The 21,392-nt window shown below is 36.9% G+C and overlaps 1 protein-coding gene and 1 long non-coding RNA gene across 3 annotated transcripts in view; both read left to right on the top strand.

Annotated features, from left to right (window-relative positions):
* The window catches only part of PDE8A (phosphodiesterase 8A), a 246,475-nt gene that overhangs the window by 11,020 nt on the left and 214,063 nt on the right, over nucleotides 1–21,392 (top strand). The window lies entirely within an intron of this gene.
* LOC141558311 (uncharacterized) lies at nucleotides 1,946–17,545 on the top strand. Its single transcript, XR_012487029.1, has 2 exons — nucleotides 1,946–16,206; nucleotides 16,247–17,545. It is a non-coding gene; the product is annotated as an uncharacterized LOC141558311 (long non-coding RNA).

Below are 21,392 nucleotides of genomic sequence, written 5' to 3'. Positions count from 1 at the left end.
TTAAGGCAATTATATCCCTGAAGGGTCACCTTCCCTTACTCTTTTAAGTTCAGTTCAGTCAGTGGTAAGCTTTTTGTTCAGAAAACCATTTGGGAGTTCGAATCCATTTACAGATTTTCAGGGTTGAGAGATCATCAGAGTAGCCTTCATCTTCTTTTCTCAAGGGAAATCCATGTTTCAACTGTTTCACCCCAAAGCTTGAAATCAGATGATTAATTAAATTTTTGTTCTCTTATTTTGGTCATATTTGTATTGAACAATGCTCCAGGGTCTCGAGATCTCCTCTTTCCTCCTTTTGGTTGGTTGAGTTTGGTAAGGAGACTGGTAGAATATGATCACAGAGAGTGGTTTTGACAGGTCTCTATGTGGACATTTCTCAGCTATAAGCACTGTATAGTTTGGCCATAACAGTCAATGAGAACACCACATAGAGATCTTTTTGGGCTTTAAAATGACCATAATATCAATAGAATAACCCTAGTAGGACTATTCAAAGCTTTTATTATCTGCAGATCTGGAATACATTCCTCTGGCCTATTCAGTGTGCTACTCGTGGCCATATCTTTCATCCTTTCTGTGTTCTGCTATGCTCTTGAATCTTTCCCTTGCCAATCTGAATTGTGGCAGTCTCTTTAAATCCTTCTTATTCTCACAAAAGGCCTTGTCACATTTCAACACATTCTACCTGCTCCACTTTGGAGAGAATCCGTGATACCATTTTAAATGTTCTCATCAAGCTTCCTTCTGCTAATAAACAGGAAGGGAGGCAATTTTGCTATCAGAGAAAGAAAAAAAGATCATTTTCCTTCCTAGGTAGGGTAGGATTCGTGATTTCTGAGAATTCTTCTAGCTTTAAAATTGAATGGTGTAGACATATATTAGCTCTGTCATCTTGGTCAAGTCATTTAATTTCTACAGCTTTAGGTTCCTTATCTGTAAAATAGGAGTAACAACACATATCACTTATAAAATTGTTGTGGGAACCAAATAACATAAAGCATTTATTATTATTCAGTCATTGTCTCTTTGGGACCCCATTTTGACAAAGAAACCAGAGGGGTTTGCCATTTGCTTCTCCAGCTCATTTTACAGATGAGGAAACTGAGGCTAACAGAAGTCAGTGACTTGCCCAGGGTCTCAACAGCTAATAAGTGTTTGAAGCTGGATTGAACTCAGGAAGACTGGTCTGGTGCTCTATCCATTGTACCAAACCATAAAGAACTATAAATATAAATCACTCCTATGATTGCTGTAGGATAACAGAGTTGGGAGGGATCCCAAGGCTGTCAGGTCCACCTCCCTCATTTTACAGATGAGAGACCCGAGGTACCAGACAGTTGAATAACTCCAAGATGACATCCTGTGAATCCTCTAACTACAACATTTCTTCTCATCTGTAGTCAGTGAAATTCTGATAAAAATTTTGGGATAAGTCAGTCTCCTTTTATGTTTCATATTTCACGATCTATTGGATTTAAAAGAGAAAATGATTACTTTTTTTGTAATTGAATAAAAACATTGCAATCCAGCTCACTTAAGGAATATTCAGTTCAAACAATATCACTGTTGACAACTGGTGACACAGTGAATAGATTACAAGGCTTCGATGCAGGAAGGCAAGTTCAAATGTGGTTTAAAACACTTTTTAGCTGTACAAACCTGTTAATTAAGTTAACCTCTGGTTTTTTGTTTTTGTTTTTTTGTCTCACTTTCCTCAAATATAAAATGGAGATAATATTAGCACCTACCTCACAAAGTGATTGTAAGGATCAAATGAAATAATATATGTTAAGGAAAAAAAATGTGCTTAAAATAGTTCCTGGCATATAACTGGCACTATATAAATAAGAAACATTATTTATATATGTAAAATAAGAAACATTATATTTATATAAATAATGTGAATATTATTTATACATATATATACATATATATATTGTGTTGTCACTATGTAAATATTATTGCCTGATATTATGTCAGGAGAAATATAATTCCCTATGTCTATTATTATGCTTAATATAATTTTTTATTAAAGACATTATCTTATAAAAAAATAATAACTCTGTACAGTAATTAGACTTATCTGTGATTCTATTCTATAATTCAATTTAATTCAGTGAGTGCCTCTTCTGTGCTAGGCATTTGGGAAATACGAAAAAAGAATATAACTTGGTCCTCATTTTTGAGGAATTTATTGTCTTCTTGGGGAGACAAAATATATGTACATGAAATGGGTAGAAATACAACACGATGTAAATGTATAGATAGGTGGTTCAGTAGTGAGAGCACTGGGCCCAGCTGTGGTCAGGAGGACCTAAGTTCACATCTGATTTCAAATGACTCACTGTGTAAGCCTGGTCATGTCACTTAACTTGTGTCTGCCTCTGTTTCCTCAGATTAAATGGGGATAATAATAGTTGTAAAGTTCTTTGCAAGTCTTAAAGTGCTATTAAAATGCTAGCAATTGTTATTGCAGTAGCAATACTACTACTACAATACTAAAGCTAATACAACTACTATTGGTCTGGTGTGAAGTTATTATTTTAGTGGTACCATTTTGAAACATGAGTGCTTTGTTATCTACTAGCTGTATGAGTTTGATTAGTATGCTTCACTTCTTTCAGTCTCAGTGAATTTACCAGCAAAGATTGAATTCAACTAAGTGGAGGCTCGTTACAACTATGAGCCTATAATAATAATAATGCTGATGATAATAATTATTTTGCACTTTGAGGACTGTAAAGGACTTTAAGATGGTATGTTATTTGATCCCCACAGGAATCCTGTGAGGTACATACTATAGGGTGTATTATCCTCATTTTATATATAGGGGAATTGAGGCTTAGAGAATGAATTGATTTAGTCGTGGCCACCCAGGTGGATGTAGGCCCAGGTCTCAGCTGACTTCAAATTTAGTTGTTTTCCCTTCAATATATCCTCTCCCTTCCTAACCCTTCTACTTGTTGCAAAAAGTCATTCAAGAAGAAAAATCATATTTAAGTGAAAATGCTTACACACTGCTGAGAAAGAGAAGGTTTGGGATATTTATGCAAAAAACTTAATTAGAATTTATTTAATCTCTCCAATAGCTATTTTATTTAGTTAGAGGGGGATGGAGAGAGAGAGGAAAAGGAGGAGGGGGAGAGATGGAGAGATAGAGATCTGGCCTTTTGGACTAGTACTCTATGTTCTGGCTTAGCAGCCAATTAAAAAGCTATTCTTTATTAAAAGGTAAATGGACAGAAAATGGTCACAGAATACATGTGCATGTTATGAACTGGGGACAGGGTCCCTCTATTACATGTCATGCATTTCTGGAAGTTCCCTCAGCATTCATTAGGGTTGGCACGAAACAGAGCAGATTGTTCATGCCTGAAGGACTGGGCTCCTATTGTTCAGTCCCCTTTTACAAAGGCAAGATTTGATGGTTGGTTTTTTCTGTTTGTTTGTTTGTTTGTTTAATTCTGGAAGAGACTTTAGAGATTATCTATCTAGTCTAATCATCTCATTTTATAGATGAAAAACCTGAGGTCAAGGAGTACCTTGCTCAAAATTATTCAGATAGGAGGGAGCAAAACCAGAATATAAATTCAGGTCTTTTTGACTCCAAACTGATGCTCTTTCTATCATGCCATATTGTCTCCCTATTTTCTTTCAATTCTGAAGAGGCTTATTTTACTTGGATGAAACTCTTGATTTCATTAGTGTGGTATTCTTTGTCTTGTTATGAATTATAACCCATTTTGCTATAATTCTTGTTCATATGGTGAGTCTTTGGTTGTGACTGACTCTTCATGACTCTACTTGGGGGTTTTCTTGGAGATACTGGAATGGTTTGTTATTTCTTTTTCATTTCATTTTACAGATGAGGAAATTGAGGTAACAGGGTTAAGTGACTTGACCAGGATCACAGAGCTGATAAGTGTCTTAGCAAATTTGAACTCAGGAAAATGAATCTTACTGATTCCAGGACAGGTGCTCTATCTACTGAGCCATATAGCTGCTCTTAATTTTTGTCCATATTTTCCCATAAATCCCCCAAAGAGTATCTACTCAATAAGCTGGGTGTCTTCTCTTATTCTTTTAACATCTTGAGGGTACCAATGTACTACTCAGGGTGTTCTTCCATTGTCTTCTATGTGACTAACCCACATTTCATAACCATATAATCATATTAATTCTTCATAATTTCTACATATGAAATGTTCTGAAAACCTCTATATGAAATTACACTTCTCTTTAAGATATGTCACTGACTTTCTGAATTCTCTGCAGGAGGTCTGATAATTATAGTCCCCTTTTAAATAAGTCCGTGACCAAAAATGCAAACTCATTATTAGAACTGAACATGAGTCACCATATGAATTGTAATATCTGTTTTAGTCACTTTAGGTTTCTAGTGACCATACAGGGGAAGTTTGTGAGAGTTAGATTAAAAACAGCTTGTAATATTTCAACAGTAAATAGAATATCATTGTAAATATGAAACTCTTACTAAGGGTGTGATGTTTATGTTAACAACTCTGACATCTGACATTTTTTTGGGCATCAGGTGATGGATAGAATCAAAGGCAAAAAGAATCTTGTGCTTATATATTATTCTAAGAAATCTTTATTAGCAGTTGACAATGGAAAAATTCAAGGAATGAATTATTGCAAAAATACAAAAAGGAAATGCTCTATTTGTAGCAGGAACTTTTGATTTGAAGTGCATTTAAAAACGGGCATGTCATACAGATAGGAGAATGACAGAAGCTTCTCTTAGTGACTGGACTTCAATTACTGCTATGAATTAACTTTACTCCATTTTTCTCATTTCTAAAATGAGGATACTTCTGGCTACAATACTTTGTAGTGTTGCTATGAGGATTTTTAGATAATGTAATAATATATATATATGATATGTAAATAATATAATGCTGTGTTACTGTGTGTGTCACTATTCTCTGTACCTTGTAATTAGGACCATGATTAGGATCAGAAAGTTTAGAGCCAAAAGGGACCTTAGAAAATTCATTCAAATGCAGAATTTTTTTCGTTCATTCTTTTACCATCTTAGACATACCAATAATTCACAGCCTATTTTGATTCTTCTCAATATATGACCATTCCTTCTCCTTTCTTGCTCTTCTCAAATCTTGATACTATCTTTATGTGAAGAGTTATGTCCTGGATAGAACACTGGGCTTGGAAATGGGATGACTTGAATTCAGATTCAACTCTGACATTGACTAGATGTGAGACTTTTAGGTAAGTCACCTAGGTAACATACAGACAACTTCCTAGGACTTTTCTACCAAGTTATAGAGGGTTTGAAATATGGGTTGATGGAAAAGGAGTTTTTACACTAGATGCTACTTGGGCTCATGAAATCTCATATCATTCTCAACTCCATCCTCATTTTTATATGAACTGTGAATAATATGCTTTTTTAAAACAGAGACTTATAGGGATAACATGACTTGTCTAAAAGCTTCCTCTAAATGAATTATATTTAACTATTTCTTGTATTCCTACTCCTTGGAGCGCACAAATACTATTTATACTATCAGTGACTTGCAAAACACAAACTAAGTTCCACAGTTAAACATGTGGCAGATTGTTAGAAATTACATATTCACAAGCTTTAGCCAGCCATGCCTTCTGATCAGCTTATTAACTTTGCCGATTAAACACCCAGTAAAGGATTTTAAAATAATCGCATTACTATTGCTGAGTAGCCATAATTAGACGCCAAGTCCTTTGAAGGGCGCATTCTTCCGGATCATCTCCCACTGCTCCAAGCAGCATTTTTGGCCCTAAATCAGAATCCCAGGCCCTTTCCTCCTCTTTTTTTAAAATAAAATCTGTAAATATGTCACTAAGTGCTATATAAAAGTTTCTCATTTTTTAAACCAATAGTTATGGCCCCCACCTGAGAATGTTTTTGTTTTTCTCAAGGGCAAGACATTCTCTGACTTCCCAGACTTTGGAAAATAATAATGTACTATCTTTGGACTGTGGACCTTTTGACAAATTGGTTCTTCCTTGATCACATTCTCCCCTCTCCCTTTACATACCTCCCCATATTTGATTACTTTAAAATGATTTTATATAAGGGAAGGATAGATGTGTACCAGTTTTGCTTTTTAAAAAAATTACATAGGTGTGAATATGAAAATGTTAAGGAAAACTTGGCCCTAGAGGCCCCTTGACTGATAAAACAAGTTGCTATTAATAAACTGTTAAATTTCTTTTTACTTTTTTTTTTTTTTTAACACTAGTTCAATGTAGCCAAAACAGCTTCAGAGTATACAAAATTTCCAAGAATCGCATTAGCTGCTCAAATTTCAAGGGCTATGACAGTTGATCCTCTACATGTATTTTTTAAAAACTAAAGGGAAATATGAAGCAATGTGGTATGGTAGCATTAGTTGTGAGATGAGAATTGGGAGATGAGCATCCCAGTTCCAATTCTGTTGTGCTCCAGATGAGTCATCTTGAACAAGTCATTTCATCTCTGAAGGGGGTTAGACAAGATGATCTCTTGCATTCTGTGATTTGAGAGCTAGAAATAACAATTTTTAACCAAATCACTGAGAAGTATTTTTCTATGATGTGAACAATCCATGGAATTTATACAAAGAATATTGGTTGTGTTTTCCCCTACCCTTTCTGGAACAAGCAGCATTTTGTAGAAAGAATGTTGGATTTGGAATCAAGGGACTGGGGATTGAATCCTGACATTCCTACATCTATATGAGACCTTAGCTAGATGAATTAACTTCCTTGGGTCTCAGTTTCCTATGAAATAAATGGGTTGGATTAATCCAAAGGAGTTGAGTCCTTTCAACTCAAATCCTGTGACCTCATGAAAAAAAAAATTTTTTTTTTTCAGAATTAGCATCACCCTTTCTCTCCCTTTCTTCCCACTTATTTCCTTCCAGCTAAACGACTAACTGGCTTTTGTTTAATTGAGAAGTAAGAGTTAAATTAACCCTGAAATACACTTTAAATTTCAACCACCCAAAAACAAAATGTTTAAAACAGAAATAAAAATACCCCCAAACTCATTTGAATTGTGTGAACAAACTGATTGAAACAATAGGTGATTTGGATAATTTACTCTGTGGTCCTCAGTTTCTTTATCTGTAAACAAGAAGGATGATTTCCAAGGTTCCTTTGTGTTTGAATATCCTATGATATATTCTATAACCCAAAATTTGCTTCTCCAAAACAACTCAGAGGAGTAATGTAGTGGTAGTGAGGGGGTAGTGACGGGGTTACTGTGTAATTGGGAGGCTTGGGCATTGGAACAGGACCTCCCTTTGATAATGCTCTTAGCCCACTCTTCCAAGTTCCCTTGGAAGCTCACTATTGCCCTGGCATTTCATAGAAAGAAAGTCCTGAGATTGATGGCAAATTGAGCTTTTGAATTTAATTGACAAGTTACTCTGGATTCGAAAAGTATTAAGAATCATAGATCATATGGGTTTTGTGTTTTAACATAGCTTTTGTTCAATTTTTAAATTCCCTGGAGTCATCAAAGGAATTTTAAAGTTCTATTAAAAAAAAAGTTATATTCAATAGTTCATTGAAAACTAAAATAACCCATTTTGAGGCAGTACAAGCTTTGCCTTTCGAGTGAACACTTTTCAAAGAAACAGATGCGTCTAGAATGCAGATTGAAAAGGCAGATTTGTATAAATGAATAATAGTAACATGGAAATAATTGCATCATTTCAACAAGATTTGGACATTTCTTGTGCAAACCCCTGCAGAGAGAACACAGAATTTCTGGGTAAATGTAAGAGAGACATTCTCTTCTTGCTATTGTTTTTAACTTGGAGTTAGCAGTGACCTTTCACTCCCTGTTGGATTTCAGTGGAAACTTTTTGAGGCCCCATTTGCAGACAGAATGCATTTATGAAGTTGTCTATTTTTGTGAGAGTGGGCTCCCTTGAAGGTATTGTACTGGATTTCTGGTTACTGATATGAGAAAAGTTTGAAAGAAAATCAAATTAGCAAGTCATTTTTCAGGGTTTCCCCTGGATCCATTGAACTGAGCACCCATTATTTGTAAAGCACAGTACTGGTCACTATGTATGAGAGATGCTATTAGATCCACACCTTTCTTCACTTGACTGTGTTGTCTCCAGAGTATAGTAAGCCATCACTCATCTGGATTCAGTAGATATTTGAAAATTGGGTCAGAGGCCAGGCTTGGGGTTGGCAGCCTTATTAAAGTAGGGGGCCAAGTCCTTGTTCCTACCAGCCGTTAGGGCTATTCCCTTTAACGTTACCTCTCATCTACCCTGTATTGAATTTGTATGTTCAGATTTATAAACCTTCTTTCTCCCATTAGCCTGGAAGCTACTTGTGAGGATACCTTTTTTTTTGGATATCCTTGTTACTTAGTATAATGCCTGGCAAATGATAAGTATTTGATACATGCTTGCTTTCTTGAATAACTGACAACTCTTCCTAAGGTGTGGGAGGGGAAGACTACTGGGAAGGCAGTTTTTGAGACAGAGGCTTCAGGGGAGGGCAGACCTGATACAGATGTGGGTTTTGGATAAACAGAAAAGGTAAAGGGAGGAAATGGGAGAGAGGAAGGAAAGGAGCATAGAAAAATAAAACTATTTTATGATTTTGCTAAGGGTCGCAGAGGCATATGTTGCCTACATGTTGCCTTACTTCTGGTGTCACCTTTGGTCCTGAATACTAAAACCAGGGCTGAATCTTTATATTGCCTGTAAACAAAGCATTTGTTAAACAATTTGGAATTCTAAGAGAATTGTGGGAAATATTTAAATGTCTGAAGAAAATCTCTGTTAAGCATTTTGAAAACAGCCATTTAATAGAAATAACCTTAGAAGAATTGCACCCATTATCAGATTGCTTGCTGTCTTGGGGAGAAAGGACAGAGAAGGAGAGGGAGAAAAAATTGGAACACAAGGTTTTAAGAAGGTGAATGTTGAAACTATCTTTGCATGTATTTGGAAAAATAATACCATTAAAAAAAACCTACAACCATTTATATATGATACACAATTGATAGATTATTTACACATTATTCTTCCCTAGTCATAGAAGAAGGTCCCCATAAAACTCTTCTAAGTGTGTTTTGTTTCTGGTCCCCTTATGTCCTTGTTAACACAAGGCATTTCTTTGGAAGTAATCCACATCTCAGCTTTTCACTTATTTAAACTGACTTCCCTACTTGTCCCAAATTAGGGAAGTAAGCAAACTGCCTTTATGAGATAAATTTCATGAGAATCAGGAAGATACTGCCTCACCTGTTTCTTGAGATTGAAAATGGATTCACTGGAAGTTGGATCATATAAGAGAAAAAGTGCTGAAAAATCCAAGAAGAAGAACTATGTTTGAATCCCGGTCCTACTACTTACCACCTGTTTGGTCTTGCGCCAAGTAATTTCCCTCAGGATCCCCATCTACTGGAAGGATGAGTTGTTTGCTTTAATTGTTTTTCTCACATAGATGTGAAGATCCAATAAAAGTGTTTTGAGAAGTTCCAAGGATAATGCAAATGCAAGGGACTGTCAGAGAACATTAGATAAGTTTTTTTTTTAATGGGAGCTTGGGTACTATACTTTGAGGGGAGAGAAAAGAAATAGTGGTATCTGGGCTATATTATTAAAAGTAACAAATGTTTGCTGATTGATGTGCAATAATTAGCAGTGAGACTAGTGATGGAATTCCTTTATATCTAGTTATTAGTCATGGGGTTGTCTCAATCAAGGGAGGGAACTGACATTTCTCATAATGACCTTTCAGTGTCTCTGTGACTTCCTTAGTGTATTCTTGGATTGGAACCCATGAGCTGAATTTGCCTTCGTGACCCAAGAACACGTCTACACTGGGGAAAACAAAGATCAGATGGATTCCCTGAGGGATTGTGCTGTTCTCTGGTTTCCGATTTTCAGTGCAGGGACGGGTTTTTTCCCACTCTGCTCCAAGACACATAAACCTTGTCTGAGTATGTTTACTTTTATACTACTAGTATTGGGCTGTGATGGAATATACGGGAGCTGTTGGAATACACGGGAGCCACCTGACAGTGGCTGCTGGAGAACTGACCCAGATCTGTAGAATGGAGCTCCTCTTGTGAGAGGATGATACAAGGAGACTGAGAGGCAGTTGCTGTTCTCTGGCTTCTTTGACTGAGAGGCCCTTGTGTTGTCTGACCTCTCTCTTTTTCCCTCTGCCTCCAATTTATCTCATTCCCAGTCTGCAACACCTGTGTCAGCAACTCCTTCAGATGTTATGATCGACAGCTATGGAGGCTCTCGGAGAATTGACCTGTCCCTTAATAGGCTGATAGCTATAATGTTTGCATTATGTTCGGTATTAGAGCCTAGGTTCTTTGGGGGCAGGTACCTTATCTTAGTTACCTTTGTTTATATTTGTGGGCTTAGAACAATCCCTTACATATACTCTTTAATAACTAATTCTTCAGGGGATTTCTTATCCCTTCAATGTGGATATGTCCTCTGAGAGTGCATATGGAAGCCTCTCATGCCTTCTTATCCTACAGGACTTTTTCCCATGTCTTCCCAAGAAGTTTCCAAAAACCCATTAGAGGTTTCTTTTTTAAACACCCTATGAGTGCCAATGGGTAGCTAAGTGGTGCAATAGTTAGAGCATCAGACCTGGAGTCAGGAAGATCTGAGTTCAAATATGGCTCCAGATACTTATTAGCTGTGTGATTTTGGGCAAGTCACTTTACTTTTATTTACCCACGTTTCTCATCTGCAAAATAGGAACACCATGAAAAAGGAAATGGTATACTCCTCCAGTATCTTTGCCAAGAAAACCCCATGGACAAAGTTGGACACGACTGAACAAAAACCGCAATGAGTGCCAACACAGTCCTTGGGTGGCCCATCTTTTAACCATTCCTTGTGCACCTCCCTTTTCCAATCACATATTTCCTGGGCAAAAATTTTAACTCCATTTCCCAAATCATCATAGAGTCATTGGTTAGAGCGTCTTTCCTTTCTCACAAGCTTCCCCATTGTTCTTTATATTTATTACCTACAACTGATTCTTTTTTTTTAAATAGTTTTTATTTACCAGATATATGCATAGGTAATTTTACAGCATTGACAACTGCCAAACCTTTTGTTCTAATTACCCCCCTTTCCCCCCTCTCCCAGATGGCAGGTTGACCAATACATGTGCAATATGATGAAGTATAAATTAAATACAATATACATATACATGACCAAACAGTTGTTTTGCTATACAAAAAGAATCGGACTTTGAAATAGTGTGCAATTAGCCTGTGAAGGAAATCCAAAATGAAGGCGGACAAAATTAGAGGGATTGGGAATTCTATGTAGTGGTTCATAGTCATCTCCCAGAGTTCTTTCGCTGGGTGTAGCTGGTTCAGTTCATTACTGCTCTATTAGAACTGATTTGGTTCATCTCATTGTTGAAAATGGCCACATCCATCAGAATTGATCATCATATAGTATTGTCTACAACTGACTCTTAAGACAACATGGCAGCCCCATGGTCCCATTAGAAGAATGTTTTTAAAAGATGGGTTTCTGAATCAAGGAACAACTCAGGGCTGTTGAAGGCTTTGCACCATTTCCCAAATGCATTATACACATTCAACACTTATATTCTTGAAGTAATGAATGAGTGAATGACTTCTGTTCTGATTTCCTGCTGAATCTAATGGACTGCTCATTTTGGGATGTGATGTTTCTTCTGTGCCCTTCAGGTTTTTCAGTATATACAGATTTGCCTATCTTTCCCTCCCTCCTTCCCTCCCTCCCACCTCCATTTCTTTCCCTCTTTTTGTTGCTTCATTAGTTCTCTCTCCTCTTGTCTGTCTGGCAGCCATTCAACAAAAATCCATTCATTTATTCCATAGACATTTATTATCCAATTGCTCTGTCTCTTGGGCACTGTGCTGGTGAGAGGGAAAACAAAATTGAGATAAGACCTTATCCTTGGCCTCAATAACTGACTCATTGAAAACTCTCCTTGCCCTCATGGGACTTAGAGTCTAGCAGGAGGATCAAATACAGACACAGATAAAAAATACAAAGATACGTGATAGCTGTTTTAGAGGCTTTATGGGCTCCACTAAGGAGTCAGAAGAGAAGGCCTTATGGAAGAAGCACCTGAATTAAATTGGAAAAGATGTGCTTCACTATGCAAAGAAGGGAAGTGAGGGCATGTTGGGAATGGGAATGAAACTGGCAAAGGCAAAAAGAATATGACACATTTTGGAGAGGTGGGATGGGAAGGTGGGGGCAGTGAAGTCGTCACTTCTTTTGGACTCCTTTTTGCCTTGTAAAGGTTTCCTTTATTTCTTGGTCTGCCTTGGCTTCCCATGAGGTTGGTTCAGGTAGAACATTGAACATGGAGTTAGCAGGTCCAGATTCAATTCCTAGCCCTTCTATTCCCTGTCATTGTGGGTTTGGGCAGCCCTCTCTGCCACCTGAGTGCTCAGTACAGGAACTGAAGAGATTGAACTTGATCGCTAAGGCTCCTCTTGCTTTAAATTTGTGTTCTGATGATCCAGTCACAATTCTAGCCTTTTAATTATCAGAATGAATGATTCCAGCCAATCTTTTTTGAACTCCCAATCTTTGTCAATTTTTAGGTGCCTGCAACTTCCTACTTTTCAATAGCTGCTTGAGAATTCTGGTTTCCTGGATATGGATAACTGAGGTCTTTATGTTATGCTTCAGACACTTAGGTCAGGTGGGGAAAAGGTCCAGTGGCCTCCTTCAGGATAAAATGTGATCCAAAGCCAGTTCTTTTTCCTTCTTGCTTTTGGAGGAGTCAGGGCCAGCAAACAAAGAAGGCATTGGCCACCTGTGATTATTGTTAGAATCACAATTGACGTATAATGCCCTAAACATTACAAAGCACTTTATATCCATGATCATATTTGAGCCTCATCATAATCCCATCAGGCAAGTGGAATCATTCCCACTTGATAGATAAGCATACTAAGGATCAGTGAAATTAAGTGACTTATAGAGCTTATAAATGATTGTAAACTTCTACTTCTCTTACCTAGGCTCTTAAAATGGAATCAGACTTTTGTTTATGGAGACATAGCATCCAGGCCTTCGTGATACCCTCAGATGTCCCAATCAACCATTGGGAAACTCTGTCTTCATTGGCTAGAGCCCATATTTTCTTAGGACAAATTCAAGCCTCTGGGAATCTTAAGCCTTAAACTTGAAACTTTCTCTGTCCTGCTTTTATTTCCCCCAGAGGAAAAAAATTGTGCACATACATTTGTGTGTATTGTCATTTATAATTTGGCAAAGGTAGGTCTACCCCAGTATGAGCCTATGAAAAAACCACACTAGAAAATCACTGTTGTGTGAAGCTTTTGTGACCTGAGAATGGCCTTAAGAGGCATCACTGCAAAGACATTCTGTGCATCATGTGACAAATAGAACTTTTGGCATTCAAAGCCCTTTTCTGCTTTACATGCTAGTAGGTCAGTATATTTACTTCTGTTTATTTTTCCATTATCAGTGCATTCAAAGGCTCTCAAAGGATTTCAATAGAATTTTCTTCTGCTACTTACCCATGGGTGGAAAAACACTATTCTCATTAGTACAAAAGGAGAGGAAGATGTCAGTGTATCTTGTCAGACTTTTATTGAGTGTCTCTTATGTGGATAGGGACATTGGTGAAAGACAAAAACAGAGCCCTTTTCCTCAAAGAACTAGTGTCTAAGAAGGGAGGGGGAGACTGGCTTGTGAGGAAAACATTGCAGTTCTATGTGTTAAAAATGTATTTTTAAAAATGGCTTTATAAAAATAAGAATCAGAAGGAAAAAAAGCTGACAATCTGATTCTTTAAAAATTAGGAACAGGTTTTGAAATGAGCTGGAAACCTATAGAAAACAGAATAGTCTTTGTTTAACTCACTGAGTGCTAGTATCTAGCTACAGAGGAAAGGGGAGGGTTTGAATTCCTATAAGAAGACTACAAATTGGGGTTTGGAATGGACCTTAAAGGTGGTATTGTTCAAATCCATTATCATATAGTTGAGGAAATTGAGGCCCAGAGAGATTATTTGATTTGCTCAAGATCATATTGATAGAAAATGGCAAAGGTAGGATTCAAAGCCAAGTCTTCTGACTTCAGTGTTCTTCCTAGTTTCTCCATGAGCTGGATAGATGTTTTATGCTAATCTAGTTGTTTTTTATTTGGGGCAGAATTGTTCTAATGGTATATGAAAACTTTGGCCAACAAAGCTCAGTATATTCCCACATAAATATTACTCATTCTTTTTTTTTTCTCAGTACTCTCTTACTGTGATGTTTAAAAGCACCTTTGCTAAGAAATCCAGGGAGGGTTCATCTCAGTATCAGTTTGTCAAATTAGGGAGGTCCTTGGTGAAAGTGTCTCAATCCTTTCTGTTTTTTTGTTTAATTTGATTTTTAAAAAAGACAATATTTGACCACTGTTCAGTTTCTAATGTGTTTAGAATAAGAGATAATGATCTTAAATTTGGAAAAGGTAATAGAAAGAATTTCCCAAGTGTAAGAGTTTTGAGATCCTGGATGATGGTGACTTTCCTCTTGGAAATGTTTTAAGAATAGGCTATCTTTTCATCACTCTAGGAGTGAATTAGTTGCATTTCTTAGAAGCAAGGGTTAGTTAGCAGAGATAGTGGAATTGGTAAAATAATTTCTGGGATATCTGGAATTTGTAAAAGAGATTCCAAGAAGCTGGATTCAAAGGGAAAAGGTCTTCTATTGATGCTTTAAGGAAACTTTAGTAAGAAGATCAGCCAGAATAATATGTCCATCATGCATCCCAAATTTGTTATTTTAAAATTTATATGCTAAGTGCTTTGCTATGCTAGATTTATAAGAAACCCACTGGATAAGCAGATAGAGATGGGTTATGATCCCTATGAAGAAAGAACCCCAGCAGAGAGATTGACTGACTCCATCAAAGTATCTGAGGCAAAACCCCTCTTACTGAGTTTTTACCTTCTGCAGCCACCCGCCTCCTCCTTTTCCCCTAGTTCTGCCTATAGTGCTTGAATATTTTATCTTTTCCCACACTTTTAGGCCAGGCAGTGTGACTTGCTAACATCTTTTGTGTGTGACCTTTTCCTCCCTAGGTCACAGCTTCCTCATCTGAAAAATGAGTGGGTTGGACTAAATGATCTCTGGGGGGGGCCTTCCAGCTCCAGCATTCTATGCTTCTGTGGTTCAAAACATAGGGCCACATGGGGAGCCAGTTTGCGCCTCGCCATTGGGCCATGTAGATAGTCAGAGCTCCTAAAACTGGTTCTGGTGGATTTTCTTTCTCTTTCACACTGTGTGGAAGCTTGGCTAAAAGGCTTTAGTTAAATTCAAAATAATCATCTTTGATGACCAAAGGCTCTGGTATGTACCATAGCTATCCATTGTATTTTAATATTGCACCATGACAGTTCATTCATTGGAAAGCCTAGTGATAGAGATTTTTGAGTTATTTGATGCTTGTTATATATTCTGAAAATTTTAGAAGTCTGAATCCTAAGTTCTGTGTGTGTTTTTTAAAAATTCAATATATCCAGTAATCCTCCATGCTTGGAAAAAAGTATCTTGATATAGCAAGAACAAAGAATAACCATTGTGTATCATCTGTCCTCCAGTAATATCTAGACATAGGTGAGCTGTGGAAGGGAAAGAAAGGCCTCTAGTACTCTGGGGGAACCATTAGGAAGGATGATCAATCAGTCACAGAGCATTTATTAAGTGCCTCATATGCCAAGGGCTTTGCTAAATGCTAGATTTATAAGAAACACACTGAATGAGCAAGTTATGATATCTATGAAGAAAGAACCCCAGAAGAAAGATCGACTCCATCAAAGTATCTGAGGCAAAATGCCTCTTACTAAATGATCTAGGAAAGCTGGATGATTGTGCTATTTTGCGATATAAGCTTTCTGATCTCTAAACTTAGGAAACTTATTGATTCTACTCAAGAACTAGGAGGTTAGATAGGTTCACCTGTTGTTGGTTAGATAATGAAGGGCTTATTCACATACAGTTTGATTTTGTTGTAGGAAGGAGATGCCTAGGGATAGCCTAGGGTATAAATTTCTCATTTCAATCCTGAGATTTTGCTGAAGCTGGGGTTCATCCCCCAAACTCACAGATTTTCATATGAATATCTAACTGCTTTGGCTGGTGAGATGGTATCCCAAAGTATGTATGTATGCATATATATATATAGATAGATAGATAGATAGATAGATAGATAGCATATATAGAATTGTCATATCCTGTCCCTGTTTAATCATTTTCAGTCATGTCTAACTCCTTGTGACTCCTTTCTTGGGATTTTCTTGGCAAAGATACTGAAGTGGTTTGCCATTTCTTTCTCCAGCTCCTTTTTACAGATGAGGAAACTGAGGCAAGTAAGGTTAAGAGACTTGCCCAGGTTCACACAGCTAGTAAGTGTCTGAGACCAGATTTGAACTCAGAAAATGAGGCTTCCTGACTCCCAGTCTGGCACCCTATCTACTGCACCTCCTAACTGTCCTCTTTGGACATTGGACATTAGACATTGGAAATATACTGCCTATTCCTGAAGTGACTGTCTCACTGGTTTAGGAACTAGATCTCTATAACACTTTCCCAACCCCCCTTCTTTTTAACATTCTAAAGAATTGTAAGATTCTTGATTTTCAAATATTTTGGTGCTCCTTGATCACAGTTTCATGCTGTATACCACATATGATTTACTGTATCTACAAAAGTCCAAAAGTATCAGTAATGAGGGAGCAAAGAAGAGGGAAAGTATTTTATATTTCACTTATCTGTATGAGGTTTTTTATGTACATTATTGTACAAAATATTTTTGTGTATTTATGTACATTATATAAAGTTCTTTAGAAAATTAGTATTTGTTGAGAAGCAGCTTCACAATGTTTTTGGAAATTTTTCATTTTTAATCATTTTAACATTAAAACTAACAGGTCCCTAAGACATTTAGTACTAAAGTAATGTTTCATAGAAGTTCGCAAGGCTCAGTGTCACTACTGGACAATAATGGCTACAATATATTTTAGTGTCCTGGCCTACAACAATTTGAAAGAAACAGTTGAAAGAGCTGGGGATGTTTGGCCTAGAACAGAAAACAGTCTGAGAGGCAGTCATCATTTTCCAAATATCCAAAGGACTTTTTTTTGTGGAGGAAGGAGTGATTTATTTTCTGTGACTCCAGAGAAAAAGAATTAGCAGAAATTGGTGGAAATTAGAGAGAGGCACATTTCAGCACAATATGAGGAAGACCATTTAATAATAGATTGGATACTTCATTCAATCAGGTATTTATTAAATGTCCATTATGTGCCAATCATTGTACTTAGAATAGTATGGGAATGCAAGATAATGGAAAAATGGAAGAGCTTATGTCCTCATGGACTTTATATTCTATTAGGAGGGCATCCTAAAATATATATACACGCATGTGCATACATACATATACACACATACAAACATGCATATGTTTGCATATATAAATATATGCCATAGCATTAAAAAAAGAAAGGGAAAGAATGGAAAGTTCTATCTTTTACTGTTAGAATTCTTACAAGGTGCTAAGTCACTGGAATGGAATAAATAATTATCTAATTCAGCATGGTTCAGTATGATTGATTTAATCCTACAAGGAGATGTTATGGGCCAGAATTTGAAACAAGGTACTGAGTGGAATTGGGGAGACAATGGTTAAATCTAATTTAGCATTGATTTAATCCTACAACAAATAATGGTTGCCTCGTGCTATAATGATGTATACTCAGTGTGGAACATATAAGCAAGAAGCTCTCAGAACTTTGGGAGAACTTCAGGGAACTTTGGGAGATTCAGATCCCACTTCCATTTTTGTACTGGCTGGAAGCTTTGGATTCAGAGGGAGCTAGAGGCTGAAGCTGGAAGAGACACAGGACTAGAGGTAAGATCTGGAAGGCCTCCGAAAACTAGCCGAGCCCCAAGTGAAGGAGATAAGATTTTGGAAAGTCACAGTAAAGGATCTGGACTTTGACTCCTGGCTGCATTTGAGGTGATTATTGAAACTGAACTGAAACTAAGGCTGCTTCTAGAAGCTCCCCAAGAAACCTGCTCCCAGAGAACGATTATATTTTAGAGAAGAGAACATTACATTTTACCATTATGGATGGGGGGAAAAGTTAAAACCCAATGAGGGAGAGAAGAGGTCATAAAAGGCCGAATAGATAATCTTAATTAATGTTTAGCCCATAGTAATCATGTAATAAATGTTTGTTGATTGGTTTCACATATATAATCTCCTCTAGTTTTTGAAATAGTTCCTGAGGTTGAAGTATTATCCCCATCTGTAATGAACAAATAAAATACTTATTAAGCTTTTAATTTGTGAAAAGCTGTATTTTTGACCATCCAAATTCTAATGGATGATACAACACATATGGATGCTTTCAGCTGCAGGTTAGATGGAAGCTTCATGGTCCTGGGGATATGGTGGCAGACAGATGTTAATGCCCCTTCTTTGAAATCATTTCCTTTGATAAAAAGCATATCATTTTCTGATACCATCTAATGGTACTAAGGGTTTTGGTGCTGAGACTTTTCTGGGTCTTCAGGAACTGTGGCTCTAGCATCTGCAGTGGAAGTTGCCAGGCTGCATTTCCATAGGGGCTCCTTCCCAGAAATATGGCTCAAAACAGTGAGCTGGAAGCAGGGATATTCTGGAGCCAGCTCAATCATATTTCAGAGAACCAATTGTGAAATTTTCATTGTGAGTATTTATACCTCAGAAATCTTCAAATGTTTCATATCAGAATTTGTTTTTTAAAAAACATTGTCTAGATAATAACATGATGGAGGAAATGTTAATAATGTACATTAAACTTAAAAAGTATGCTATGCATTCATTTTTTTTTTTACTCCTAAGATCCAATTGTTAAACGTTTACTAGCACAGCACTAGCTGGGAAGCATTATTATTCCCAGTACTCTTGAGTTCAGGGTCTTGGGCTGTCTCCATCAAAACCCACAGGGAAATGGTGATTGTTGATGGTCTGACCCTCTTGGAACATGCTTCATTTTACAGAATAAGAAACTGAGGCACAGTGTGGTTGCGACTCTTTTAAGCTTCCACAGCCAGTAAATGGCCTGATTGATACCTACATCTAATTTTAATTTCTCTATACCACAGTATTTAATTTAATTCATTTATCTAACAATTACCTTATAATATTATATGTTCCTCTAAACAATTTTAGGGTAACCCAGAATTCTAGGTAGATAGTTCATTAGGTCATTTCTGAATTCTATAATTGAGAATTCAAATCCTATTAATGGCTTACCATTTCAAGATTGCACCCGGTCTGGAGATAGAGGTTTCAACTTCTCTGAGCAGAATGATAGGAATAGATTTAAAACAGGAAGTACCTTGAAGAGAACAATTTACTTTGGGCAAATTATTTATCCTCCCAGCATCTTTGTTTCTCCACCATAAAATGAGGGAGATAACTTCTGAGGTATTTGACCTCATTCATGACTCTGTGATCTTACTATCATTCCCCCCTTTCTTTATCTTTCAAGCCTTTTATTCTCCCCTCCTTTTTTTTTTTTTTACTATCACACCCCCCTTTTTCATATCATGAAGGAAGGGATTCCTAGAGAAGTTGGATGGCTTGTCCTAGATTATTACACCAGTAGTGAGGGATGGAAGGGACCTGATTTCCAAGCCTGTTTTTCCTATCCATCCTACTACTAAGAATCAATGAGAATAGACCAATGGACATCTATTGTAGTCATCCTCATTCCCTTCTTGGGGCTGGCCCTTTAACTTTTTAATCTTCCCATCTCTGGGACTTTGCTGCCTCATGGTCTGCCAAATATCTCGGATGTCCCCCCTAGTACCCTCAGAAGCCATGCTATTGAACCAGAAGTTCTATCAGGAGCTAGCAAGCTGGGAAGGCTTTGAGAATGGGCTTGGTGGTTGACAGATGTCTGGTGAGATAGCTTTGAGCTGTGAAATTCTGTGATTCTAGGACTAATAGCTCTCAGTTTAGAGAGAGACACATTCAGATTAGAGACATCCAAGAAGACACTTAGTAAGGGACGGAGAGGATACATCAAGGAATGAGAGAAAACACACTTGAGCAAAATATGAATTTTTTTGATAATATTCTGAAATCAGGAGAAAAGTCTAAGGAAAGCACTTCTTTTAATTGCACCAAGAATCTAGAGATGACCTGGCCCTTACAGAGGCTCTGAGGTATTTGGCAGACCAAGAGGCAGCAGAGCAGAGTACATTGGTCTATTCTCAACAGAGTACAGAGAACAGTCTCCAGACTTGTATTTTATTATCTGTCAAATGACAGGTGGGATTTGTTAGTGGTTCTCAAGCTTTTTGGTATCAGGACTCTTTTTTTCTCTTAAATAATTATTGAGAATTCTTCCACCCCCCCAAAGCTTTTGGCTCTGTGGCTTATATCTATTGGCATTTATTTTATTAAAAATTAAAACATTTTAGTATGATTATGAAAATAATTTTGACTCTTTGAAAAGCCCTAGGAGACACCCAGGTGTTTGTTCCTATATCACACTTGAGTATTACTGGACTAGATGATTTATAGTCTTGACCAAAAGGGGAAGATAGATTCTTTCTTGTTGGAGATTGTTCAGATATTTCAATATCAGACTGACAAAGTTTTCATGAGCTCGTGGGCTAAGTTACCTTCTCTTAGGATGCATTTGTTTTCTTATTATCTTGATTCATTAGAAAATAACTCACTAGGACTTCCTTAAGTGGTCAAAAAAAATTTTTTTAAGGGCAAGGAACAAGAAAGAGATAAGCTGATATCAGAGATTTTGCCACAGTGGGTCTGTTTACATTTAGTTTAGTCTCCTATAAAATTCTGTTTGTTTTACTAGGGCTCCATAGTTATCAAGCATTTAATATTTACCTATGCATCTATCTATCCACTCTATCTATTATGTCTATCAAATTATCAAATAGCTATCATTTGTCTATATATCAATCATCTATCATGTTTGTTTATCCTTCTGTCCAGATGTCCCTCTCTAATATCTGTCTGTAGATTTAGTAGTATATCTGCTAATATATCTGACTAATTTTATTTGCCTGCCATCACAAATGCTATGAGATAGATTTAGCAGTACTGTTATTTTCCAATGTTATACTTGAAGTAATAGTTGAGAGGCTAAAAGCAAGGGGTCCAAGGTCATATAGTAAAACAAACTCATTCCCATGCAATGTTCTTTCCATTACCCTAGTTGCCTCCATACTTTCTACAGCTTGATTCATAGCAGGATTTTGAATAATCAAGATGTGTGTTCAGTATGCTCATTTATAATGGGGATGATGATGGCATCTACTTGTCAGG

The sequence above is a fragment of the Sminthopsis crassicaudata genome, chromosome 2, assembly GCF_048593235.1.
Source record: "Sminthopsis crassicaudata isolate SCR6 chromosome 2, ASM4859323v1, whole genome shotgun sequence".
Taxonomy (NCBI): domain Eukaryota; kingdom Metazoa; phylum Chordata; class Mammalia; order Dasyuromorphia; family Dasyuridae; genus Sminthopsis; species Sminthopsis crassicaudata.
The sequence above is the reverse complement of the archived record's forward strand: the minus strand, read 5'-3'. Positions and strand labels throughout refer to the sequence as shown.